Below are 16,824 nucleotides of genomic sequence, written 5' to 3'. Positions count from 1 at the left end.
CCTCTTCAATTTTGTTTACACATGTATTTTAGTTTCATTATTTATGGATGACACTCCTCCCAACCTTTTGCTTACACAAGCCATGGCTAACCGAATCCTCGGGTGCCTTCCAACATTCACATACCATGAAGGAGTGTCTATTTGCAAAATTAAGTTGCTTACTGATGAATCAGAGCAAAACATGTGAAGAGAATTATTAATGAAGGTTGATTAATTGGGGGCTGATACGTCCCAAACGTATCTATAATTTCTTATGTTCCATGCTACTTTTATGATGATACTCACATGTTTTATACACATTATATGTCATATTTATGCATTTTCCGGCACTAACGTATTGACGAGATCCCGAAGAGCCAGTTGTTGTTTTCTGCTGTTTTTGGTTTCAGAAATCCTAGTAAGGAAATATTCTCGGAATTGGACGAAATCAACGCCCAGGGGCCTATTTTTCCACGAAGCTTCCAGAAGTCCGAGGGAGAGACGAAGTGGGGCCACGAGGCGCTGCCACAACAGGGCGGCGCGGCCCAGGTGCTGGACGCGCGGCCCTGGCGTGTGGGGCCCTCGTGTGGCCCCCTGACCTGCCCTTCCGCCTACTTAAAGCCTCCGTCGCGAAACCCCCAGTACCGAGAGCCACGATACGGAAAACCTTCCAGAGACGCCGCCGCAGCCAATCCCATCTCGGGGGATTCAGGAGATCGCCTCCGGCACCCTGCCGGAGAGGGGAATCATCTCCCGGAGGTCTCTTCATCGCCATGATCGCCTCCGGATCGATGTGTGAGTAGTTCACCCCTGGACTATGGGTCCATAGCAGTAGCTAGATGGTCGTCTTCTCCTCATTGTGCTATCATGTTCGATCTTGTGAGCTGCCTATCATGATCAAGATCGTTTATTTGTAATCCTTCATGTTGTGTTTGTTGGGATCTGATGGATATTGAATACTATGTCAAGTTGATTATCAATCTATCATATATGTTATTTATGTTCTTGCATGCTCTCCGTTGCTAGTAGAGGCTCTGGCCAAGTTGATACTTGTGACTCCAAGAGGGAGTATTTATGCTCGATAGTGGGTTCATGCCTCCATTAAATGCAGGACGATGTGAGAAAGTTCTAAGGTTGTGGATGTGCTGTTGCCACTAGGGATAAAACATCGATGCTTTGTCTAAGGATATTTGTGTTGATTACATTACGCACCATACTTAATGCAATTGTCTGTTGTTTACAACTTAATACTGGAGGGGGTTCGGATGATAACCTGAAGGTGGACTTTTTAGGCATAGATGCATGCTGGATGGCGGTCTATGTACTTTGTCGTAATGCGCTGATTAAATCTCATAGTACTCATCATGATATATGTATGTGCATTGTTATGCCTTCTTTATTTGTCAATTGCCCAACTGTAATTTGTTCACCCAACATCTGCTATCTTATGGGAGAGACACCACTAGTGAACTGTGGACCCCGGTCCTATTCTTTACATCTGAAATACAATCTACTGCAATTGTTCTTTACTGTTCTTCGCAAACAAACATCATCATCCACACTATACATCTAATCCTTTGTTTACTGACAAGCCGGTGAGATTGACAATCTCGTCGTTACGTTGGGGCAAAGTTACGTGATTGTGTTGTGCAGGTTCCACGTTGGCGGCAGGAATCACTGGTGTTGCGCCGCACTACACTCCTCCGCCATCAACCTTCAACGTGCTTCTTGACTCCTACTGGTTCGATTAAACCTTGGTTTCTTACTGAGGGAAACTTGCTACTGTGCGCATCACACCTTCCTCTTGGGGTTCCCAACGGACGTGTCAACTACACGCATCAAGCAAATTTCTGGCGCCGTTGCCGGGGAGATCAAGACACGCTGCAAGGGGAGTCTTCCACTTCCAATCTCTTTACTTTGTTTTTGTCTTGCTTTATTTTATTTACTACTTTGTTTGCTGCACTAAAACAAAACACACACAAAATTAGTTGCTAGTTTTACTTTATTTACTGTCTTGTTCTCCATATCAAAAACACAAAAAATTAGTTACTTGCATTTACTTTATCTAGTTTGCTTTATTTACTATTGCTAAAATGAATACTCCTGAAAACACTAAGTTGTGTGACTTCACAAACACTAATAATAATGATTTCCTATGCACACCTATTGCTCCACCTGCTACTACAGCAGAATTCTTTGAAATTAAACACCTTTCTTGAATCTTGTAATGAGAGAGCAATTTTCTGGTGTTAGTTACGATGATCTTGCGCCCATCTTAATAATTTTGTTGAACTATGTGAAATGCAAAAGTATAAGGATGTAGATGGTGATATTATAAAACTGAAATTGTTTCCTTTCTCCTTAAGAGGAAGAGCTAAAGATTGGTTGCTATCTTTGCCTAAGAATAGTATTGATTCTTGGACTAAATGTAAAGATGCTTTTATTGGTAGATATTATCCTCCCGCTAAAATTATATCTTTGAGAAGTAGCATAATGAATTTTAAGCAATTGGATAATGAACATGTTGCTCAAGCATGGGAGAGAATGAAATCTTTGGTAAAGAATTGCCCAACCCATGGACTAACTACTTGGATGATCATCCAAACCTTCTATGCAGGATTGAATTTTTCTTCGCGGAACCTATTGGACTCAGCTGCTGGAGGTACCTTTATGTCCATCACTTTGGGGGCGGCTACAAAGCTTCTTGATGATATGATGATAAATTACTCTGAATGGCACACGGAAAGAGCTCCACAAGGTAAGAAGGTAAATTATGTTGAAGAAACCTTCTCCTTGAGTGATAAGATTGATGTGATTATGTGTATGCTTGTGAATGGTAGATCTAATGTTGATCCAAATATAGTTCCTTTAGCTTCATTGGTTGCTCAAGAAGAAAATGTTGATGTGAACTTCATTAAAAATAATAATTTCAACAACAATGCTTATAGGAATAATTCTGGTAACAACTATAGGCCATATCCTGCTGTTAATGGTAATGGTTATGGTAATTCTTATGGGAATTCTTACAACAATAATAGAAGTGTACCCCCTTGTGACGCCCCAAAACCGGTACCATGAGGATCCCAGCGAATCCGCCGAAATCCGCACGATATCGATTTTAGGAGACGCACCACCAAGCGCCTCGTACACGCCGAAGCATGCACGCGATGCGGGTGGAATCATTCACGAGAGGTAACATTACAACAGGGTTACAATAGAGCCCACAAGATACATATATATTACAACAACGACTTCATCGAGTCAAGATATACAAATAGATACATACAAAGATCCAAATCATACAGAAGATCAAATACATCCGAGTACGGACAAGATACAAATTGGACTAAGAGTCCTGAAGATAACCAGTGGCGTCCATAACCCTGCCCAGGCCAAGCCGGAAGGGTAACCTTGCTAACGTCGCCTTCTTCGAACATATCTTCATACCTGCCCGGTTATATCCCGTAGAAGCAGCAATAAGTACGGGTTCGTACTTAACAAGACTTCAAGACGTATAAGCATTCGTCAACCAGTCGTCCTTTGTACTTGAGGCACGCAGGGGACTTAGAGGACGCAAGAGGAACGTCATAGGCAATATGGTGGAGTTAAGCGGCAGCGCAAGCACTAAAAACCTATAGAGACACTCTACAACATTCGTCTAATCAGAGAAGATGAGAGAGCGCATAAACTAACAGTTCTATACTCTGCAAACATAACACAGCCGATGCGTTCCCCCCTCGCAAGGAAGTACTTACAAAGGCACCCACACGGTTGTCAAGTTTTAACCGTTTATTATTAAAGTTGTGCTAACTTACTACATAAGTTATTATGATTGAAACAACAGGTGTAAGTTGTCTATGGTCGAGTCATACAGCTCCAAGTCGTCCATAACCGCGGACACGGCTTATCGATAAGATTTTACCCTGCAGGGGTGCCCAAATGTGCCCACACGCACGATCAACCCAACCTAGCAAGGGAAGGATATCACGACCCGCACTCTCCTTCACGACAACAATGTCCAGGAAGCCACCTAACTAAGTTGAACCCGTATCGAAGTCCGGCCGTATCTCCGAAGCGGACCTAGGCTTTGCGACAGCGTACTAGGTGGTTTAAACACACACTGGGGCGATAAACCACTTCGCAGCGGCTCCGCGACCTATGCGTGCATACCAGAAACAAGGGATACAAGGCACCCAGGGGCTTCCCAAAGTAAATAAGTAACAGGCTGGCATGCACGCAACAACAAATGGTAAAACATTGCAAACTAATTGTGGCCCTTTGGACAAAGTCGTAGATTCCGGCGGTGGTCGAGGGAGACCCAAACATACCCACGTGTGGTTAGAGCGCTCGATCTCGGAACAGATAACAAGAACTCGGGGTCCTAGGTTTAAAAGAAACACAAGTGAGCCGTCACAAAACGATCAGCTGACCCACCGATGCCTCCGCTAACAACTATTAACAAGTAACCATGATATCCTCAACAGATATAACCATAAACCATATATCATGTTTCCCCAACAGATAACCCGAAAGGATAGCGATAACGGTTACGAGTTATAAACAGCACTAGCATGCACTACGACTCGCAAGGCAGACCCGATAACCAAACAACAGCTCTAGGAGGTTGGTGGTTGGTGGTGGCAATATGGGCTGCTTGAGGTAACAAGTGGAAGGGACACGTGACAAGAACGCAACTTAAGGATAGCATGAGGGAGAAGGCAAAATAAAATAGGTGAGCGACTTCTGCAGGGGCAGGAGTATAGGGGAAATGCTTGCCTGTTAAAACTTGCCGAGGGACATCCGGAGAACTTGTCGTATCTCACCACACCACTTCGTGATCCTATCCGGGAAGAAGCAAATGCTGGACAAACAACGGATGCAAGTCTTACTACTACGGATAAAGAAGATCCAACATGATCAAGGATGATATGCAATGACATGGCAATTATGATGCGATGCAACTTATCCATATTAATCGGAGTCGGAACCCCGAACAAACAAGTTAGGTTGGAATTGCATATTTACCGGCAAAGTTAAGTGGTTGTTAGCATGGCATATCATGGCAAAGGTGAGCTACACAAAGTTAAATGGAACCGGGACAACATTTATATAATATCCCACATATTCCATATGTTATCTATTAGGTGATAATGCAACTATCATGAGATTATATGAAGCATGATGCAACAGCAAGTATGAATGGCATATTTGGATTCCTCATATTTTTCCGATCGAAAAACATATAAAATATATTTTATTTTGAGTTATAGTTTGGAAGTTGTGAGTTAGACAGATTTGCAAATAAAAAGAAAAGAAATAGATAAAAGAGATTGGGCTGGATCTGGGAGTGGTAAAGATGATGAACCATAGTGTTTGGCTTCAGATTTTGAAACATGATAGAGTGCCAGACACGTTGAGTAGCAAAGTACATCATTTAGCTAGTCAGGCTAGCAAGGATCGATTGTGTGCCGTGCCTAGCTAGCTGAAACAATCAAGCAAGCAGGTAGATCATTAGCAGCTAGCTAGCTGGATTGGCATCAACAAGTTTAATTGAATAAAACATGTTCATGTATTTGAACAGTAGCACTTGGGTGGCAGTTTTACTGAGACAGAACGTGTTCAGACAGTGAGAACAGCAGACTCCAAAAGAAAAAGGAAATGCGTGAGTTTTCCTGGGAGTTGATCTTGGTCCTCCTGGGATTGGATCTAGCCAACACCCAACTAGCTAGGTTCAGTTTGAAAGGAATCAGAGAGCTAGCTGTGAAAAGCTACAGAACTGTTAACTGAAAAAAAGACACTGAAACTGAATCGAAACTGGAGTTTTACGACCTGCCGTGCGCTGGACGCTGGTGGCATGATGTGTGCTGATGTTGCTGCGATGCTGTTGCTAGATGGGTTGAAGCGGAGAACAAGGAAAACGCAGCAGGGGAGGACGGACTGCTCACCGCGCTCGCAAACGAGTCGAAGAAGATCGAGGCAGCGGATGTTGAGGGAGCAGACGACGCGACGACGATCGTGGCGGCGCTTGGTGACGACGAGGACGGCGAAGACGTTCTGGGGCAGCTCCCGCTCCGGACCTTCAGCGAGGAGGACGAGGGCACCATGGCTGTTCCATCGCCGCGCTCGGACGCGACGAGGCAGCCAACAACGGGGACGAATACAGCGATCTCCGGCGGTTTTCTTGGTGTTACTGATGAAGCTGAAATTGTTCCCGGAGTTAGTTCTTGATGATGATGGGACAGAGGTGGAAGAGAGAAAACGGCGGCGGCTAGAGGAAGGAGGAAGGCTAGGTTTTGATTGGGGATTGATCTGGAATTGGAGGGGAAAAACTTGGAGCAGGTGGCTGTGAAGGAAGGATGGAAAAGCTCACGGCGTCGACTGACGGGAAGCAAAAGGAAAACAGGAGCAGACTAGCAGACTACTCCTTCTCGTTCACAGAAAGAAAGCAGGGCCAGCTGGGCTTTCTCCAGGGAAAAGAAAAGAGAGCTTGGGCTGATCTCTTTTTATTTCTTTTATTCATTTTTTTTTCTTTCCCTGATTTTATTTAAACCATTGGAAAACAACTTTGAGTTTGAAATAAAGGTACAAAGAAGTGATAAAAATACTTTCAACATAATTATCTTTATTTTGAACCAAGACAAAACATTTTCAGCATTCCAAAACGTTCTCAAGTTGATTAATTGCAAAGTAAGAGATTAAAGAGAGGGGGTTTAATATTAACCATATTTACTAGATGGATTTGGCATGACCATTTTGGAACGTGGTCTAAGTGTAAAAATAGGTAGATAGGCTTGAAGATTGGAACATCTCAAGTGAGATGAAGATAGAACAAGAGAGAAGAGAGAGAAAACCAATCATATAAAATAAAGAGGGCAAACAAAATCCAAAGGAAATTTTTGATAAAAACCAAAGTGACATGGTATGATATGCATGATGCAATGATTATGCACAAAAAGAAAAGAACAAACAAAATCTAATATGGGATTACCCTGGGCCGCTACAATCGACACCACTAACAAGGAACCTCGCCCCGAGGTTCCACGTCAACCTAAGGGGGAGTTGGTTAAACTATCGGATCTTCTTGTGCCATGTTGACAAACACCCAACCTTGGCGAGGTACCTTCTTCTGGCGAAGTGTTGATCTTCTCGACACCACTAACAAGAGTTCTTGCTCCACGTTGATCGGTCGACACCACTAACAAGAAGTCTTGTTCCGATGACGATGTGGCGCTTCTGTCGGGATCCTCCGAAGATCGGACCTATTAGGTTAAAGGCAAAGATCGTCCAACCCGCGTCGGAACCTAAGACTCAGAAGCTCAGATAAGAGAGAGGACTCAAATCACGCATAGGTAAGACGAGAAAGAATAGAGGTAAGGAGAAAAATCGGAACTAATCAGAACTATCCAACGAATTTTAGAAAATAGTTTGGACTCTCTAAACTAAGCGACCGTTGGCAAGTTTATCCTAAAGGCTGGACTAGTGGGGTATCGTCAACCTGAGGCTCTGATACCAACTTGTGACGCCCCAAAACCGGTACCATGAGGATCCCAGCGAATCCGCCGAAATCCGCACGATATCGATTTTAGGAGACGCACCACCAAGCGCCTCGTACACGCCGAAGCATGCACGCGATGCGGGTGGAATCATTCACGAGAGGTAACATTACAACAGGGTTACAATAGAGCCCACAAGATACATATATATTACAACAACGACTTCATCAAGTCAAGATATACAAATAGATACATACAAAGATCCAAATCATACAGAAGATCAAATACATCCGAGTACGGACAAGATACAAATTGGACTAAGAGTCCTGAAGATAACCAGTGGCGTCCATAACCCCCGCCTGTGCCAAGCGGAAGGGTAACCTTGCTAACGTCGCCTTCTTCGAACATATCTTCATACCTGCCCGGTTATATCCCGTAGAAGCAGCAATAAGTACGGGTTCGTACTTAACAAGACTTCAAGACATATAAGCATTCGTCAACCAGTCGTCCTTTGTACTTGAGGCACGCAGGGGACTTAGAGGACGCAAGAGGAACGTCATAGGCAATATGGTGGAGTTAAGCGGCAGCGCAAGCACTAAAAACCTATAGAGACACTCTACAACATTCGTCTAATCAGAGAAGATGAGAGAGCGCATAAACTAACAGTTCTATACTCTGCAAACATAACACAGCCGATGCGTTCCCCCCTCGCAAGGAAGTACTTACAAAGGCACCCACACGGTTGTCAAGTTTTAACCGTTTATTATTAAAGTTGTGCTAACTTACTACACAAGTTATTATGATTGAAACAACAGGTGTAAGTTGTCTATGGTCGAGTCATACAGCTCCAAGTCGTCCATAACCGCGGACACGGCTTATCGATAAGATTTTACCCTGCAGGGGTGCCCAAATGTGCCCACACGCACGATCAACCCAACCTAGCAAGGGAAGGATATCACGACTCGCACTCTCCTTCACGACAACAATGTCCAGGAAGCCACCTAACTAAGTTGAACCCGTATCGAAGTCCGGCCGTATCTCCGAAGCGGACCTAGCTGTTTGCGACAGCGTACTAGGTGGTTTAAACACACACTGGGGCGATAAACCACTTCGCAGCGGCTCCGCGACCTATGCGTGCATACCAGAAACAAGGGATACAAGGCACCCAGGGGCTTCCCAAAGTAAATAAGTAACAGGCTGGCATGCACGCAACAACAAATGGTAAAACATTGCAAACTAATTGTGGCCACTGGACAAAGCTGTAGATTCCGGCAGTGGTCGAGGGGAGACCCAGAAACATACCCACGTGTGGTTAGAGCGCTCAGTCTCGGAACAGATAACAAGAACTCGGGGTCCTAGGTTTAAAAGAAACACAAGTGAGCCGTCACAAAACGATCAGCTGACCCACCGATGCCTCCGCTAACAACTATTAACAAGTAACCATGATATCCTCAACAGATATAACCATAAACCATATATCATGTTTCTCCAACAGATAACCCGAAAGGATAGCGATAACGGTTACGAGTTATAAACAGCACTAGCATGCACTACGACTCGCAAGGCAGACCCGATAACCAAACAACAGCTCTAGGAGGTTGGTGGTTGGTGGTGGCAATATGGGCTGCTTGAGGTAACAAGTGGAAGGGACACGTGACAAGAACGCAACTTAAGGATAGCATGAGGGAGAAGGCAAAATAAAATAGGTGAGCGACTTCTGCAGGGGCAGGAGTATAGGGGAAATGCTTGCCTGTTAAAACTTGCCGAGGGACATCCGGAGAACTTGTCGTATCTCACCACACCACTTCGTGATCCTATCCGGGAAGAAGCAAATGCTGGACAAACAACGGATGCAAGTCTTACTACTACGGATAAAGAAGATCCAGCATGATCAAGATGATATGCAATGACATGGCAATTATGATGCGATGCAACTTATCCATATTAATCGGAGTCGGAACCCCGAACAAACAAGTTAGGTTGGAATTGCATATTTACCGGCAAAGTTAAGTGGTTGTTAGCATGGCATATCATGGCAAAGGTGAGCTACACAAAGTTAAATGGAACCGGGACAACATTTATATAATATCCCACATATTCCATATGTTATCTATTAGGTGATAATGCAACTATCATGAGATTATATGAAGCATGATGCAACAGCAAGTATGAATGGCATATTTGGATTCCTCATATTTTTCCGATCGAAAAACATATAAAATATATTTTATTTTGAGTTATAGTTTGGAAGTTGTGAGTTAGACAGATTTGCAAATAAAAAGAAAAGAAATAGATAAAAGAGATTGGGCTGGATCTGGGAGTGGTAAAGATGATGAACCATAGTGTTTGGCTTCAGATTTTGAAACATGATAGAGTGCCAGACACGTTGAGTAGCAAAGTACATCATTTAGCTAGTCAGGCTAGCAAGGATCGATTGTGTGCCGTGCCTAGCTAGCTGAAACAATCAAGCAAGCAGGTAGATCATTAGCAGCTAGCTAGCTGGATTGGCATCAACAAGTTTAATTGAATAAAACATGTTCATGTATTTGAACAGTAGCACTTGGGTGGCAGTTTTACTGAGACAGAACGTGTTCAGACAGTGAGAACAGCAGACTCCAAAAGAAAAAGGAAATGCGTGAGTTTTCCTGGGAGTTGATCTTGGTCCTCCTGGGATTGGATCTAGCCAACACCCAACTAGCTAGGTTCAGTTTGAAAGGAATCAGAGAGCTAGCTGTGAAAAGCTACAGAACTGTTAACTGAAAAAGACACTGAAACTGAATCGAAACTGGAGTTTTACGACCTGCCGTGCGCTGGACGCTGGTGGCATGATGTGTGCTGATGTTGCTGCGATGCTGTTGCTAGATGGGTTGAAGCGGAGAACAAGGAAAACGCAGCAGGGGAGGACGGACTGCTCACCGCGCTCGCAAACGAGTCGAAGAAGATCGAGGCAGCGGATGTTGAGGGAGCAGACGACGCGACGACGATCGTGGCGGCGCTTGGTGACGACGAGGACGGCGAAGACGTTCTGGGGCAGCTCCCGCTCCGGACCTTCAGCGAGGAGGACGAGGGCACCATGGCTGTTCCATCGCCGCGCTCGGACGCGACGAGGCAGCCAACAACGGGGACGAATACAGCGATCTCCGGCGGTTTTCTTGGTGTTACTGATGAAGCTGAAATTGTTCCCGGAGTTAGTTCTTGATGATGATGGGACAGAGGTGGAAGAGAGAAAACGGCGGCGGCTAGAGGAAGGAGGAAGGCTAGGTTTTGATTGGGGATTGATCTGGAATTGGAGGGGAAAAACTTGGAGCAGGTGGCTGTGAAGGAAGGATGGAAAAGCTCACGGCGTCGACTGACGGGAAGCAAAAGGAAAACAGGAGCAGACTAGCAGACTACTCCTTCTCGTTCACAGAAAGAAAGCAGGGCCAGCTGGGCTTTCTCCAGGGAAAAGAAAAGAGAGCTTGGGCTGATCTCTTTTTATTTCTTTTATTCATTTTTTTTTCTTTCCCTGATTTTATTTAAACCATTGGAAAACAACTTTGAGTTTGAAATAAAGGTACAAAGAAGTGATAAAAATACTTTCAACATAATTATCTTTATTTTGAACCAAGACAAAACATTTTCAGCATTCCAAAACGTTCTCAAGTTGATTAATTGCAAAGTAAGAGATTAAAGAGAGGGGGTTTAATATTAACCATATTTACTAGATGGATTTGGCATGACCATTTTGGAACGTGGTCTAAGTGTAAAAATAGGTAGATAGGCTTGAAGATTGGAACATCTCAAGTGAGATGAAGATAGAACAAGAGAGAAGAGAGAGAAAACCAATCATATAAAATAAAGAGGGCAAACAAAATCCAAAGGAAATTTTTGATAAAAACCAAAGTGACATGGTATGATATGCATGATGCAATGATTATGCACAAAAAGAAAAGAACAAACAAAATCTAATATGGGATTACCCTGGGCCGCTACACCCCTAGTCTTGAAGCCATGCTTAAAGAATTTATTAGTACACAAACTGCTTTTAACAAATCTGTTGAGGAAAAGCTCGATAAAATTAATATTCTTGCTTCTAAGGTTGATAGACTTGCCTCTGATGTTGATCTCTTAAAATTGAAAGTCATGCCTAATAAGGATAATGAGAATAATATTGTTACTACAGCAAATGCCATCCAAGTTAGAATTAATGAGAATATAAGATTAATGGCTGAATTGCGTGCTAGGTGGGATAGAGAAGAAAATGAAAAACTAGCTAAAGAGAACAATGTAGCTAAAGTTTGGACTATTACCACCACTAGTAATGATAATGATTCACATGTTGCTACACCTCCTACTATCAATGGTAAAATAATTGGTGTTGGCAATGTTTCTACTCCTAGTGCAAAGCGTGCAAAATTACCTGAAACTGCTAAAACTGCTGAAACTGATAAAACTGCTGAATTTTTTTTCCAACATTGGGGACAATGATCCCATTGCTGTAGATCATAATGGTTTAGATTTTGATGATTGTCACATCTCTGAAGTTATAAAGTTTTTACAAAATCTTGCTAAAAGTCCCAATGCTAGTGCTATAAATTTGGCCTTTACAAAACATATTACAAATGCTCTCATAAAAGCTAGAGAAGATAAACTAAAACTTGAAACCTCTATTCCTAGAAAGTTAGAAGATGGTTGGGAGCCCATCATTAAGATGAGGGTCAATGATTTTGATTGTAATGCTTTATGTGATCTTGGTGCAAGTATTTCTGTTATGCCTAAGAAAATCTATGATATGCTTGACTTGCCACCATTGAAAAATTGTTATTTGGATGTTAATCTTGCTGATAATGCTATGAAGAAACCTTTGGGGAGGATTGATAATGTTCGTATTATGGTTAACAATAACCTTGTCCCCGTTGATTTTGTTGTCTTGGATATTGAATGTAATGCATCTTGTCCCATTATATTGGGAAGACCTTTTCTTCGAACTGTTGGTGCTACCATTGATATGAAGGAAGGTAATATTAAATATCAATTTCCTCTCAAGAAAGGTATGGAACACTTCCCTAGAAAGAGAATTAAATTACCTTATGATTCTATTATTAGAACAAATTATGATTTCGATGCTTCTTCTCTTGATAATACTTGATACACACTTTCTGCGCCTAGCTGAAAGGCGTTAAAAAAAGCGCTTATGGGAGACAACCCATTATTTTACTTCTGCACTTTTGTTTTATATTTGAGTCTTGGAAGTTGTTTACTACTGTAGCAACCTCTCCTTATCTTTATTTTATTGCATTGTTGTGCCAAGTAAAGTCTTTGATAGTAAAGTCAATACTAGATTTGGATTACTGCGCAGAAACAGATTTCTTGCTGTCACGAATCTGGGCAGAATTCTCTGTAGGTAACTCAGAAAAATCTGCAAATTTACGTGCGTGATCCTCAGATATGTACTCAACTTTCATTTTATTAGGGCATTTTCATCTGAGCAAGTCTGGTGCCACTTTAAAATTCGTCTTTACGGACTGTTCTGTTTTGACAGATTCTGTCTTTTATTTCGCATTGCCTGTTTTGCTATGTTTGATGGATTTCTTTGTCCATTAACTTTCAGTAGCTTTGTGCAATGTCCAGAAGTATTAAGAATGATTATGTCACCTCTGAATATATGAATTATGCACTGACCCTCTAATGAGTTTGTTTCGAGTTTGGTGTGGAGGTAGTTTTCAAGGGTCAAGAGAGGAGGATGATACAATATGATCAAGAAGAGTGAAAAGTCAAAGCTTGGGGATGTCCCCGTGGTTCATCCCTGCATATTTTAAGAAGACCCAAGCGTCTAAGCTTGGGGATGCCCAAGGCATCCCCTTCTTCATCGACAACATTATCAGGTTCCTCTAGTGAAACTATATTTTTATTCCGTCACATCTTATGTGCTTTACTTGGAGCGTCTGTTTGTTTTTTGTTTTTGTTTTGTCTGAATAAGATCGGATCCTAGCATTCTTTGTGTGGGAGAGAGACACGCTCCGCTGTTTCGTATGAACACATATGTTCTTAGCTTTATCTTTAATGTTCATTGCAAAATTTGAACTATTTCATTCATTGATATATGGTTGGAAACGGAAAATGCCGCATGTGGTAAATGGTATAATGTCTTGAATAATATGATACTTGGAAATTGTTGTGCTCATATAGATCTTGTTTAAGGTCTTGCATCATGTACCTTGTACCCATTAATGAATAACTACATAGAGCATGTTAAAATTTGGTTTGCATGATTGTTCTCTCTAAGTCTAGATATTTTCTGGTTGAGGTGTTTGAACAACAAGGAGACAATATAAAGTCTTATAATACCTACAATATGTTTATATGTGAGCTTTGCTGCACCATTTCATACTTGAGTTTGCTTCAAACAACCTTGCTAGCCTAGCCTTGTATTGAGAGGAATTCTTCTCGTGCATCCAAATCCTTGAGCCAAATACTATGCCATTTGAGTCCACCATACCTACCTACCACATGGTATTTCTCCGCCATTCCAAAGTACATTACTTGAGTGCTACCTTTAAAATTTCTATTCTTTACATTTACAATATATAGCTCATGGGACAAAATAGCTTAAAAACTATCGTGGTGATGAATATGTACTTATGTGTCTTATATCTTAGTAAGTTGCTTGTTGAGCGGTAACCATGTTTTCTGGGGACGCCATCAACTCTTTTACCTTTGTTGAACTAGTAAAATTGCACGTGCAACGCACATATAAAATAAATAGAAAATTCTTTGTTCATCCTAAAATCAACAAACTTTGTTGTTGGATAGCATTCCTGCATTCGACGCATGATTGCGAGTATTTCCTTTACCCGATGAGACTCTATTGGAGTGAGATTGCGAGTATTTCCTTTACCCAATGAGAACTATATTGGAGTAAAACATTTACGGTGCAGCACAGAACAATATAATAAACTATATTGGAGTGAATTTAGGGGGAAATGTGTAATTGTGGTGTGAACCTTCTATGATTTATTATAGGACGGGGGAGGGCTGTGTTCTGTGCTGCACCGTAAATGTTTTACCCGTTCTAAATAAGAAGTCAACAACCAAGTTTAATTATTTATATTATTGTTATACTGCAATGATGCAGCCATGTAATCTCATTAATGTGATGATTATGGTCATTATTATTTTATTTTAGGGTATGAATAACAATTGTGTTATCAGCAATATGGAAGAGAGAAGATTTTTTTGCAGTGATGAGTATATGTAAGCAAATTCTCATCCCCACAAAAATGTTACAAATGGCCCGTTCCTCTCTAGTAAAATAAGAAAAAAAATTCCAAGTTCTTTTTCAGGCTGACATGCCAACTACTCGATCGTTCTAAAAATACCAGTGATACATATTTTTTCATACAACAAGCAAGTAATTTCATAGAGTGCACCTCATCTCATTTGACAAGAAACAACCGGTCTGAGAGTCGTCTTATTTCACATGAAAATCACATACATTGTACACAAGAAAATCACATCATCTCATCTTTCAAGAAACATCTAGATATACTTGGTTGTGTTACACATGAAAATCACACGTACATTGTCAACTATATTAGTTAGATACGCTACATTATTTGTAGATTCCATTTTTAAAAACTTCCAACAATATACATATTAGTTTCACAGTGTACACATTTTCATACCCTTCATCTCATCTCAAGGAACATAATAAATTAAAAGGAAATACATCACACACCATACTGAAAATCAATTGAAAATTGCAGTATTCGAGAAAACCTGGTAGTGGTAGGCTACTGTATTGATATAAGCATCTTTTTTCCTTATGTCTTGTTTTTTGAACCATTCCATCTTTGTTATCCCTCGGATAAACCTGCATATATTTTATTAACAAGTAATACATGGAAATAAAGAGAAAACTTGCATGCCATAATTATTTTAAGAAAATGCACTGATGCTATTTAAATTGTTTCCTCGTTTAATCACTTGCAAGTTACTGCTAGATTGAGTTTAAACTTGATTTCTCTCTGAATCCAAACAAGATGGTACAGTATAGCTGCTACTACTTTGGTCATTTGTAACAATGCAATTGCCTGAAAGACCTCTATGTACACTATGTCAGATTGATCAGATAATATGATGGTATGTTGTTCCCTCATACGCCGCTATTGTTAGAAGATGCACCTGATACCATACATACATCAGTTCAAAATGCACCTGAAGAACCTGAAGCCATACATGCTCTTTAAACGGGGAACACTCCCCTGATCCAAATGGTGACGCAGCTGGACAGATATTCTTCATGTACTATGCCTGTGATGAAAACAAAATGGAATCTTAAAATCATCAGGAAACACTGTAATTAGTGAACAGTTGCGGATCAGAAGTTACTGTAGCCAAAAATAGCACAATAGAAGAAGACGATAAAACTAACTGAGTAGTAAAAATGACGAAAAAGTACCCAGAGGTTAACTTAACCATCATTTTTTGACCTCCCTTGTTGCTTCAGAGTAATTTGACCTTCTTGACCTCTGAATGTATATACACTCCATCTCTGCAAACAACAGTATATAAAAAAGTTCCATATAAAAGTGAATTTGCAACCATGTAATGTTCCAAAAACAACTTATCCGTAGTCTGATGGTTTGCCTTATTGAGAAAACTAAAAAAAGAAGAGGCGCTCAAACTGACTTTCGTGTAAGTATGTACACATCTTTCTTCTAATTTAAATGCCATAGTTGGACCAATGTAGCACCAATTAATGTATACGTCCTAGTCTGAAATTAAAAAAAACATCTTCAAAAAAATTTAGAAGAAAGGCAACTTTTTTCACTGTCCTCTTTAAGAAAGCCAGACAGTCGTACGTAAGTATATATAGCGCTAGGGCAATACCATCAGCTGGCCATAGAGCACACACCTTAAATTGTAGTTGGTTGCTACCAGCAAAGATTTTACATCTTCTTATCTCAAGTTCAGAATAGTTTCAGCATAAGGACAACTTCAAGATCTGCATGGCTACTCTGTAAAAAACACTTCTAAGGTAACTCGATACATTACACTAAGGCATACCTATATGCTATTTCATGCTTTTTCAATATCATGAGTATACACCATTACACCAAGAAAAAATGAGATCATCAGTATCTACATATTATTAGGAAGACATATTTTATACCCAACTACTTGTGAATGAACTTGATGAATCATACTTAATATTTCTCCATTATGGATTATGGTGATCCATCGAACTTTTCCTCTGAGCAAACTGAGCTTGCATGCCTAATCTTTTCATTTCCAATAGCAACCACTGTATGCAAAAAATAGATCCAAATTACAACCTATGTACCATCCAATAAGCCATGTTAATCTTACC

General features: G+C 41.1%; 2 long non-coding RNA genes across 2 annotated transcripts; both read right to left on the bottom strand.

The window, feature by feature from the left end:
• Positions 1 to 3,188: 3,188 nt before the first annotated feature.
• On the bottom strand, positions 3,189 to 6,389 carry LOC127315255 (uncharacterized). The gene is made up of 3 exons (XR_011748354.1): positions 5,925 to 6,389; positions 4,756 to 4,840; positions 3,189 to 3,426 (listed from the first exon to the last, which is right to left on the bottom strand). It is a non-coding gene; the product is annotated as an uncharacterized lncRNA (long non-coding RNA).
• Positions 6,390 to 7,841: 1,452 nt separating this feature from the next.
• LOC139833159 (uncharacterized) lies at positions 7,842 to 11,185 on the bottom strand. The gene is made up of 3 exons (XR_011748353.1): positions 10,389 to 11,185; positions 9,223 to 9,307; positions 7,842 to 7,890 (listed from the first exon to the last, which is right to left on the bottom strand). It is a non-coding gene; the product is annotated as an uncharacterized lncRNA (long non-coding RNA).
• Positions 11,186 to 16,824: the final 5,639 nt, after the last annotated feature.

Source organism: Lolium perenne, chromosome 7 (genome assembly GCF_019359855.2).
Source record: "Lolium perenne isolate Kyuss_39 chromosome 7, Kyuss_2.0, whole genome shotgun sequence".
NCBI classification, from domain to species: domain Eukaryota; kingdom Viridiplantae; phylum Streptophyta; class Magnoliopsida; order Poales; family Poaceae; genus Lolium; species Lolium perenne.
Note: the sequence above shows the minus strand (reverse complement) of the source record. Positions and strands in the feature narration are given on the sequence as shown.